Here is an 11,390-nt window from a genome sequence, read left to right on the forward strand (position 1 = left end):
GGGACAGCGTGCCTTGATGGGCTCCAAGTCCTGTCAGGAATTGGGACCCTGCTGCCTGAAAGACAGCAAGGTTTCCTTCAGTGAGACTCCGCTGGGACGCCATGCCCTAGGTAAGGATTGGATAATGAGTCATGTTGGATGGGTGAGACATCACATTGACACATTTGTAGGTAGTGTTTCTAGACAGACACCGAGGAAAATTATTTAATGTCCTTTTGAATTAGAGAGATGAGAAAATTAACGGCCTACTGAGGGCTGAGCTCCCAGCCCAGGGCCCCCGTTCCACCCAAGGAGATCAAAACAGAGATTCACTTCTCTGTCACCAGATTCAGGGTGGCGTTCCTGCTCCCTGTGCCACCTTCATGTTTGATAAACCTCCTCTGTTTGAGTCAATGTGAGCTATCCATCTATATATGTCATGGGGGAAAAAGCAGAGTCCTTCAGTTGGTAAGAGCTCAGAGAGGCAAAGGTGAGGTCAGGGACCGGTGAGGTATTTGAGGTTGAATCTAAAGTAAGTATCATAGAACCAAATATTTCTGTTCCACAAGCAAAGCGTTCCCCAATAATACTGAATCTGGAAACATTTACTTCCTCTCCAACAACCAGGGTAATGTAAAGCCTCACTCAGAAGGAAAAGCTTAGTGAAAACCCAGCAAGGCAAAAAGCACAGCAGCAGAAAAGGAGGCATCTGTAGCCTGGAGTAACAGGCACATGCCCTGCAAGCCTCCCCTGAAAGAAGGAAGACACCCTTGTCTTTGTTGGGACTTGCTGAGAAGCTCTGCAAAGAACACTTTCAGAAGCAAATTACCCTTAGCTATAGCGAGAGCTATGTTTTCAAAAAGCTGCACATACAAAGTTAATGTTGGGTGAGCTGGGACCCTGAGAGACTGGTGACTCTGAACCACAGGAATCTCATTAACAGGAGGAAGAGCCACTGATGTGGATGACAAATGGCTGAGAAACAGAAGGTATTCAGGTAACACAGAACAGGGCTGTGAAAGAGGACACGGATAGGACTAGAACAGAGCTACTGTTTTCCACTGAGTAACACTTGGCTAAGGGTTTTACCAGTGTCTTTTCCTTCCTTCCTTCCTTCCTTCCTTCCTTCCTTCCTTCCTTCCTTCCTTCCTCTCTCTTTCTTTTCTTTCTTCTTTCTTTCTTTCTTTCTTTCTTTCTTTCTTTCTTTCTTTCTTTCTTTCTCTTTCTCTCTCTTTCTTTCTTCTTTCTTTCTTTTTTCTCCTTTCTTTCTTCTTTCTTTTTTTCTCCCTCTTTCTTCTTTCTTTCTTTCTTTCTTTCATTTCTTTCTTTTTTTCCTTCCTTTCTTTCTTTCCTTTCTTTCTTTTTTCTTTTTTTTTTTTTGAGGGTCTCCCTCTGTCACTAGGGCTGGAGTGCAGTGGCACGATCATGGCTCACTGCAGCCTCAACCTCCCAGCTCAGCCTCTGGAGTGGTTGGGATTACAGGTGTGTGCCACCACGCTCAGCTAATTTTTTCTATTTTTTATAGAAATGAGATTTTACTTTGTGGCCCAGACTGGTCTCAAACTCCTAGCTTCAAGTCACCTCCCACCTTGGCCTCCCAAAATGCTGATATTACAGGACATGAGCTACTGCACTTGGCCAGTTTTACTAGGTCTTAGAAAAAAGACTTGCAAAATATATTACTGCTTCACTATGTTGGGAAAGGTACTGCATGTTCGTATGTGTTGTGCTGATAATAAACATCATGCTTCTAGTATAAAGTTGGTTTGAGTCAATGCCATAAGCTATATTGTAATTATTTTTGCAGATGGGTCTAGGCATTCTCAAGTATACTTTTTATTGTTGTTGACATATAAGGCCTTATGTTTTAAAAGCCTGACTGAGTTTCCCAAGCAGCTGTCTGTATGAAGTGGGAGCAGTTGGCCTGAGTCCAGTGCTGGGACAGAGGAGCAGCTGCCCCTTCTCCCTGGGAGGGCCTTGCCTACAAACACTGGACTCCACAGTGGCCTGGGTCACATCTCACTCTAGGTGGTGGAAACTCATCGTCAATTTGTTCCAAATTTGGTTATTCAAATACCTCTGTTTTCCTATCATTCAATTAAGAAACTTCTTCAAATCCATTTTCAAAAAAAGAGCTCACTAGGTAGATTAGTAGTGTTTATGTTTCAGAATTAATATGTAAAAAGTGTTTAAAATATGAGTTCATGTCCTTTGCAGGGACATGGATGAAGATAGAAACCATCATTCTCAACAAACTAACACAAAAACAGAAAACTAACCACCGCATGTTCTCACTCATAAGTGGGAGTTGAAAAATGGGAACACATGGACACAGGGAGGGGAACATCATACACTGGGGCCTGTCAGGGAGTGGGGGGCAAGGGGAGGGAAAGTATTAGGAGAAATACCTAATGTAGGTGACAGGTTGATGGGTGCAGCAAACCACCATGGCACGTGTATACCTGTGTAACAAAACTGCACATTCTGTCCATGTACCCCAGAACTTAAAAGTATAATTAAAAAATGTTAATAAACACCAGAATTGAAGGTCAGGGTGCAAAGTTAACAAAACAATAGATGTTGGCATGAACATGGTGAAAAGGGAACACTTTTACACTGCTGGTGGGAATGTAAACTTGTACAACCACTGTGAAAAAGTGTATGGAGATTCCTTAAAGAACTGAAAGTAGAACTACTGTTCTATCCGGCAATCTCACCACTGAGTATCTACTCAAAGGAAAAGAAGTCATTCTATGAAAAGAACACTTGCACATGCATGTGGATAGCAGCACAATTTGCAATTGCACAAGATAGAACCAACCTAAGTGCCCATCGACCAATGAGCGGACAAAGAAAATATGGTGTATGTGTACCATGAAATACTACTCAGCCATAAAACAGAACAAAATAATGTCTTTTTTCAGCAAATTGGATAGAGCTGGAGGCCATTATTCTAAGTGAAGTAACTCAGGAATGAAAAACCAAATATCGTATGTTCTCACTTGTAGGTGGGAGCTAAGCTGTGAGGACGCAAAGGCATGAGAATGATACCATGAACTCTGGGGCCTCAGGGGCAAGTGTGGGAGTGGGTGAGGGACAAACGACTCACATTAGGTACAGTGTAACTGCTTGGGTGATGGGCGGACCAAAGTCTCAGAAATCACCACTGAAGAAGGTATCTGTGTACCCAAAAACCACCCGTACCCCCAAAACCATCGAAATAAAAATAGAAATTTCAAAAAGCCAAGGTGCCAAAAGAAGAATGCTGTGGAATAGATTTTGGGTATGAAGAGCTAGTTGGGGCACATATCAGGTGTGCACTATGAAATGTGTGGACATCTGGTGTACTGGACATTGTGGAAGTGAAGAAGTAAGCCATGTGAGAGGTGCAAGAACTTGAGATAGAACAGCTAGGGTCCCTGTGGTCATGGCAGGGGTAAAAATGTGGAGAGAACAGAAGTTCCTTCCACACTTGTCCAACACATTGGCCAGCTTTCCAGGAGTTGTTCCTCTCCACTTGAGGGCACATAGGCACCTTGGACTCAGTGCTGCCAACATAAATGCACAGCCTGTACCCCTCTATCTCTTTTATAGGCTCCCAATTAAATCAGCACCAAGACTCCTGATCCAGTTGCCAAGGGCTGTCCACACGTGTCTCCTTGTCTCTACTGCCTTTGCTGCCTGAGTTCAGGGTCCTCTCAGCCTTTTCACATGGCTCATGGTTCCAACCTCCCGACTGGGCTCACTGACTCTAGCCTTGCACACTTGGCCTTTCCCCACAGGATCAACAGTGATGTTTCTCAATTGCAATAGCACCCCTACACTGATAATAGCCTTCAGTGGACCCCTCACCTTCAGGGGAAGGTCTAGATGACCGAGATAGGGCTAGAGGATGGGACTCTTGTGTATCTAAACTGAGCGTGTGTTTCTAACTTCAATTCTGACTTCTCTCTGACTTGCTGAACCCCTTCCCAGAGGGCTACTCGCTGCCTGGTCTCCAGATGACCACCTGCTGGTCCTCCTTAGAGGTCCACTGCAACCCTTCCTCCAGGTGTCACAATCTCCCATATACCTTAGCGCTTAACATCACCATGTCATGGCTCCCTGCTATTCTAACCCCATCAGACAGCAAGTCCCTGAAGACAAACACTATCTGTTCTTGACAGCCTGATTTCTGGGGTCTTCCACAGAGAGTAGTCCAATGACATTTGTGGAATAGATGGAAGACAAGAACATCAAGAAAAGTGTTCCCAAACAAAGTGCTGTGCAGTTCTTGTTACAAAGAAGCACCTGAATCAAGTAGACCTCATTGACACCAACGTTATGATTATGGGTGGAAACTCCTGCCAATTCAATATGTGAAGAGTGTTTTCCTCCTAATGCACCACGCACGTGTGTGAACACAGACACACAACACCACACAGGCACTCACATACACTCGCACATATACACACTTGCATACACAAAGACACACCCTCACAAACACCATGCATATTCACACACATACATACTGACATACGCAAACACACATTCACACACAATATTTTCATAAAGACTAAAATTGTATTATTACTGGAAACAAAGGCTTATGCAGTGGACTTAATGCATTCTAAAGGAATACATCTCCAGAGCTTCACACTCCTCAAGTGAGAGACCCCCTTGATATAGTTACTTATTGTCTAGGGGCTTCTGTGTGTACTTGGAGCTCAGTTGAAAACCATTACTACATGTTCTTATTTGATATCACGACAATCTTATGCCTTGCTTACTATCATCTGCTTTTTTTTTTTTTTTTTTTTTTTTTTTTTTTTTTTTTCTTGGTTTTTTTTTTTTTTTTTTCCCCCAGTTTGTTGGGCAGTGGCCGGTTCTCAGCTCACTGCAAGCTCCGCCTCCCGGGTTCACGCCATTCTCCGGCCTCAGCCTCCCGAGTAGCTGGGACTACAGGCGCCCGCCACCTCGCCCGGCTAGTTTTTTGTATTTCTTAGTAGAGACGGGGTTTCACCGTGTTAGCCAGGATGGTCTCGATCTCCTGACCTCGTGATCCACCCGTCTCGGCCTCCCAAAGTGCTGGGATTACAGGCTTGAGCCACCGCGCCCGGCCTATCATCTGCTTTTTAAGTTACATGCTACAGACTGGAGAGCACAGGCTACCCTAAACTACAGATGTCAGTTCTGCAAATGCCAATGGTCCATTTAAATACAGATTCTAGAGGTGGTAGATGTTAGAGAAGTCCAACAGTGGGTGTATCAACCATCTGGTGTTTCTGTGATGTAACAAACGCAAGGTATCAGCTTGCATAGAAAAGCATGTGGAATCATGAACTCACAATGTCCGGCTCTTACGACTGACACTCAGCCTTTTCCTAAAGCCCTGGGCTCGATTTCGTGCGTGGAACATGAGGAATGATTAATGAGCCAGCAAGAATTTCAGAAGGTTATAGAAACTGCCTGTATTTAGTTTAATGATGAGATGGTTGACAGCTAGCCTGCAAGAGACATTCAGGAGTAAGAACGAGCGTTACTCTGAGGACGTGACCAGCTGCTTTCTGTCGTCAGTGGGCAGAAATTAGACATGGAGGAAATGGACTTAAACTGCATCATACGGTAATAATTTAAGATACAAAGAACTTCCTGAGGCTGGAATGGGTTACCACAGAAAAAGATGGAATCTCCCTTCCTCAAGGTCTTTAGAAATAAGTTTCGTCCAACATTGCTAAGCCTAGGATGTTCCTCAGAACTCAGTTAGGAGATCCAGGCCAGAAGTTCATGTCAGTCCCGGAAGTCTATTTGAATTTGTCAGCGGTGTTTTCTCCCATCCTCCCTCACCATCCCCCTAATCCACACCTTCCTTTGTTTTTCACTTTTTTGTTTACAAACACTAACCTTTATTCTTCTGGTATATACCTCTGTGAGTTTTCAAAAATACATACAATTATGGAACCACCACTACCACAATCAATAGGTGAAATTTTGCCTCTGAATTTATGTTACCTTTTATCCACCAGTACTATTTTTCTTTCTCTCTGTACACACATGGTAAGATTTAAAATTGGTAAGAGATCAGCACCAAATTGCCCTCTCCAACGTCATTTCTTCTGTAGGCAGAATAGAGAGGTGGGGGAGGGAGTGTGGGGAGGGGAGATTTCATGCCCTCATTTCCTGTAGTTAGACTCGGAGTAGTGAGGTGACCACAGCTGAGAGTGATGTGGGTGCATCTGCTCATTGTGTGCTCTGTGATAGAAAATAGTAAACTGAACTGATGGTTGGGAAACAAAGTGGAGAGAACATGGAGAAGAAAATTGGGAGAGCCAGCCCCCAAGTCCAGTGAGTTTACAGGAGAATTTATTGGGCTGGAAGAGCAGAGACCTCCGTGAAGACTAGGCAAGCATGTCATCTAGAGGCCGTAAGGAGTTCCTCCTCTACAGCCTCCTCACCTCCGGAGCATGACGGACCCCACCTGGAATCGGGAGGAGGCTCTGGATGTTGGAATAAGTGGCTCACTGGTGGGATTTCTAGAAGCCTGGCGTTCACACAATGAGGCACAGAGTGGGAAGGGATACAGTGTGGTGTCCAGAGAGGAGACAGCAGCCTGTCTGGTCAAAAACTGGGGCCCGGAGAGAGAGAAGGAGAGCTGAGAAGTACCCATTGCTTGTTGCCGGAGGCCTCCCTGTCCTGAGTAGGCCTATTCAGCGTGTCCATTGCAGAGAGGGTGCTGGCGAGCTGCAGTGGTAGAGGTGGAGAGAGCACTGGCCGAGGCCCAGTGGGAGACTCAGAGGCCCTTCCCCTGGCGCAGCAGGTGGGCCACTCAGGAAGTCCCTGTGTCTCCTGGAAGGATTGACAAGAATGTCCGTTCACACTGAGCGAACTCTATCAACAGGCATGCAAGACCTGCAGGGACCCTGTTGTCTGTGCACATATTTTTGAGGCAGAGGCTACCACCCAAACTAGGAAGGAGGGCTGCACCACAGCGAAGGCCAGAGGCCACAGAGGGGCCATCCGGCTGGAGAGCCATACCCTTGCCGGAGGATCCACACACCGCCAGGGGTATGGTCTTGCTGCAAGGGGACAGAGGCAGAGGAGGAAACGGCCTGTTGATGTGGGGAGGAGTCACTCTAGAGCTTGGCTTAGCTCTGATCTACTGGGTTTCATATCCAACTTTTAGAGGATGGAATTCACACTTGGTAGATATGGTCATATATATGTGTGTGTGTGTGTATACATATATATGTGTGTGTGTGTGTATCATATATGTGTGTGTGTATATATATACACACACATATATATACACACACACACATATGTGCATGTCATGAGTTTCTGAGATCTGTTTCCTGGCTTGATTTTTTTTTATGATACACCCTCAGAAACACATTGATATATTCACTGCCACTGTAATTTCAGGGAACTTTCTTTTCTTTCTTTCTTTCTTTCTTTCTTTTGCTCTTTTTCTTTGTTCATTCATTCATTCTTTCTTTTCTTTCCTTCCCTCCCTCCCTTCTTCCCTCCCTCCCTCTGTCTCATCCTTTCTCTCATTCAGGAATCTCCCTTCTCTGTCTGAATGACTACTTCTCGATTCTGTTATTTCCACATTATATCTTCCCACCTTTTTTCCTATGTTTCTAATCATGGCATATTTTTCCAAGTTAAGGAAAAAATATATATGTATACATACATATATACACACACACGCACATATGTGAAACATACACATGTATGCAGTTGTATATGTGTTATTTAATGACCTTCGTTTTTAGTAGCAGAAAAGCAAATGAGTGGATTTTTGAAGTCTTTTATTGGAAAACACCATTTTCATAGTGCCTTCTGTTGCTCACAATTACACACGGCATTCAACCACCAAGTTTGTGACCTCTGCTCTAGATAAATCCCATAATTTGAAGTGGTTGAGTGCATATGCCTGGCACCCTTCTGCTTCCTGGAATGCACGCCCGCGCCTTCGTGGCTGTCTGTGGCACACACCCACCTTGATGGAGAGCTCAGGCTCTCCCCAGCCTGCCCCACCGGGTGGCCTGAGTCCCGCACTCACACCAGGATTTCCCTGGGTCCAATGTGGTGGTTTTTATGGGCTCAGCCTTATCGTTGTGGAATTCTGCTTTCTGAATTTCACAGATGTGGATTTCTGCACAGTAGACGCTAAGAGACCCTAAGATAGCCGCCGCCCTCAGCCGGAATGGAATGTGTATCTTTGCAGCCGCTGGAAGAAGGACTCTGGTTTCAGTAGGTGAGCTGTGGAGGTGGAAGTTCCCAGATCAAGTTTTAGATTCCTTCAGGGCTTGGATTCAGAGAAAAAAGACGCCCTCCTGTCGGGGGCCAGCCGGGGTTTCCTAGGATGTCCGACTCATCCAGATGAATAGGGAATATGAGAAGGGAGAGAGGGAAGGATTAGTTTCGTACAGAGTAAATGTTGATCTTTCCTCACCTGCTTTTCACAAGTCTTTGTCTCGCTGAATTTTTTTTATTATTAAATTTTAATCAAAAGCACAAAAACAGATTGTTTATTGGAGGAAAGACTGACCCGATTGTACGCTTTCCTCGCTCTGCCAGACTTACGGATGTCAGCAGTTCAACAATGGATAAGCGTGCTTCACCCAAGAGCCTGTGGCCGCAAGGGCGCCTGAGCCTGAGAAAGAGGCTTGTTGCAGAGGGTGAGTGAATTTTGTCATTTGGACAAGGTGTTCTCCTCAGCAGCAGGTTCACTCTAGGAACCTCTGTTTGTTTGATGAATGTGGATAACTACTTATTTATTTATATATTTTTTGAGATGGAGTCTCACTCTGTCAACCAGGCTGGAGTGCAGTGGCGCGATCTCAGCTCACTGCAACCTCTGCCTCCTGGGTTCAAGTGATTCTCCTGCGTTAGCCTCCCCAGTAGCTGGGACTATAGGTGCGCGCCACCATGCCCAGCTAATTTTTGTATTTTTAGTAGAGACGGGTTTCACTGTGTTGGCCAGGCTGTCTTGAACTCCTGACCTCAAGTGATCCTCCTGCCTCGACCTCCCAAAGTGCTGGAATTACAGGTGTGAGCCACTGCACTCAGCCCTCATTTTTAAATTTTGTATTCATGTTTGGCCTTTTCTGGATGGTCTTATGTAGTTGTCTTATATGTTTTTAGGGTAGATCTAATTAAAGAAGAGGATGCACTCTGGCCTCCAGGGACGTCATAGGATAAATGACTCATTCATTTTTTGGGGGTAAAGCAACCATAACTCCCAATCTGTGCATAAAGTTTGCCTTCTTAGTGGATAATTAAAGAAATATCCCAAGCCATGTGCTGGGGCTGTTATTCCGTGTGAACAGTTTCTTCTCTACCACACATTTTCTGGGCGTCATTTTTATCCTCAGAGACACACTTGAATAGATGAGTGATTGAAGTCAACCAACATCCTAGCTTAAGAGTGGTTAGAAAAGAATCATATAGATAAATACTTTCATTATCCCCTTATGAGGGACAAATGCCATTTTATCATCAAATTATTACCAAATATTTGTATTGAATTTACTTTGACAGGGGAATAATGTCCAACTCTCCTCAGATTCCTTCAACCCTGAGAATGCCACGCTCCCAGGAGCTGGGAAAAGATTTCTAACCCCAGCTTTCTGCCTGGTCCTTCATGGAACCCACGTGTGATGCGCCTTTCCAAAGAGCATCACAAATTCAATAAAAAGGAAAGATTCTGCAGGCAAGAACCTAGAAAAAGGTGGAGAAGGCCCTGTGAAGTCACAGGGAGAAGATGGTTGTCCAGGAGCCAAGGAGAGGGGCATCCAGAGCTCACATGCAACCAATCCTGCTGGCAGGACTTCCTGCCTCCGGAACTGTGAGGACAGGCAAACCTGCTGTTTAAGCCACCATCTGTGGCAACTTGTTATGCAAGTCCCAGCAAACTAATAGAGAAACAGAGATAATGAGTGACAATGTCACTAAAACAAGTGAATGTTGGCTAGTGACTTGGAGATAGATCAAGACAAAGTGCCTTGGCCGGTGCAGTGGCTCTTTCCCATAATCCCAGCACTTTGGGCGGCTGAGGTGGGTGGATCACTTGAGATCAGGAGTTTGAGACCAGCCTGACCAACATGGTGAAACCCTGTCTCTACTGAAAACACAAAATCTAGCCAGGTATGGTGGTGTGTGCCTGTAATCTCAGCTACTCAGAAGGCTGAGGCAGGAAAATCACTTGAACCCGGAAGGCGGAGGTTGCAGTGAGACGAGATCTCGCCACCGCACTCCAGCCTGGGGCGACAGTGAGACTCCATCCCAAAAAAAATGAAAACGAAACAAAACAAAACACCAAGTGCCTTAAGCATCTGCAAGAATTTCTCTCTTATCTGTTATTATCTTAGTCACCAAAGCCATTCCACATAGATTGCACATGTGCCTTTCTATATATACAAGTAATATCGAACACTGATTAGAGTAGCAGAAAGGGATGACAATTTTCACAGGTGTCTGTGTGTTTTGTGACTTCAAATGACCATGCAGACCACCACGGGGCCCCAGTGCCGCCTGTCAGCAGCTCTGAGGATGCAGCGAGCAACCGGCCGGGGGCAGCTGCTGCGGAGCCACACACACCCCCATCCTCAACTGCAAAGCTGAGTTTTGGGTCATTTTAGACAAAGGAGAGTCTATGGTTCCATTGACACTGTGCCCAGGCAGGCTCAGATGTCATGTCATCCTCTGTGTTCAAAATCTTTATATACATTATCTATAATATAAAACTTACAATTTTGCAAGACAGATACTGATATCCGTATTACACAGAAAAATTCTGTCTCGGTGAAATTAAGTAGCTTTTCCAAGACCACACCGCAGGAAAGTGTTAATTCTGGACTCTAATCTACACGTATCTAACTTGCCACCAACCTGCTGCCTCTGGGATCCCTGTACAGCCTCCGTGCTTCTCCACAATCTCATTCCAAACCCTCAACCTTTCCAAATGAGCCAGTGAAGTTTCCCCAGAGTCACAACTTCCGAATTCTGATTCAGAATGTTTCAAGAACAAATTCACCATTTAAAAAACAAACACACAGAAAGACACAGATTTTACTTTTTTAAAGAGTTCATTTGGAAAACACAGAGGACCAGATGTGACACTGTTAACTTAAAAGCTCATTTTTTTTTGTCCCCAAAATATATAGCTGTGAAATGAGTGAAATTCTATAACATCGTGCTGAGGAATCCTTTAAGGGAAAGAAAAACAAATTTATAATGCTTTTAATTATGATCTTACTTTTCTGATTTCTGCAGAAGACTTCACTGCTAAACTTACCCAAAGGTAATTTGGATAATAAGACTTGAGATTCATTGTTCACATGTTTGTAACTTTAATAGCCTAAAATAGTTGGTAAATTGCCCAAAAATGGGAAATGCTTTTAAGCTGAATGGCAGGAGAATGAAGT

The 11,390-nt window shown here is 44.6% G+C and overlaps 1 long non-coding RNA gene across 2 annotated transcripts; it reads left to right on the forward strand.

Moving 5' to 3' along the window:
• The first annotated feature begins 5,052 nt into the window (after positions 1 to 5,052).
• On the forward strand, positions 5,053 to 10,050 carry LOC103884905. 2 transcript variants are annotated; one of them, XR_647724.4, is made up of 4 exons: positions 5,053 to 5,583; positions 8,107 to 8,218; positions 8,542 to 8,642; positions 9,109 to 10,050. It is a non-coding gene; the product is annotated as an uncharacterized LOC103884905 (long non-coding RNA). The 2 variants fall into 2 exon arrangements; XR_002522406.2 differs by lacking the exon at positions 5,053 to 5,583 and having other exon boundaries at positions 7,648 to 8,218.
• The last annotated feature ends 1,340 nt before the right edge of the window (positions 10,051 to 11,390 follow it).

The sequence above is a fragment of the Papio anubis genome, chromosome 5 (assembly GCF_008728515.1).
Source record: "Papio anubis isolate 15944 chromosome 5, Panubis1.0, whole genome shotgun sequence".
In the NCBI taxonomy this organism is placed as follows: domain Eukaryota; kingdom Metazoa; phylum Chordata; class Mammalia; order Primates; family Cercopithecidae; genus Papio; species Papio anubis.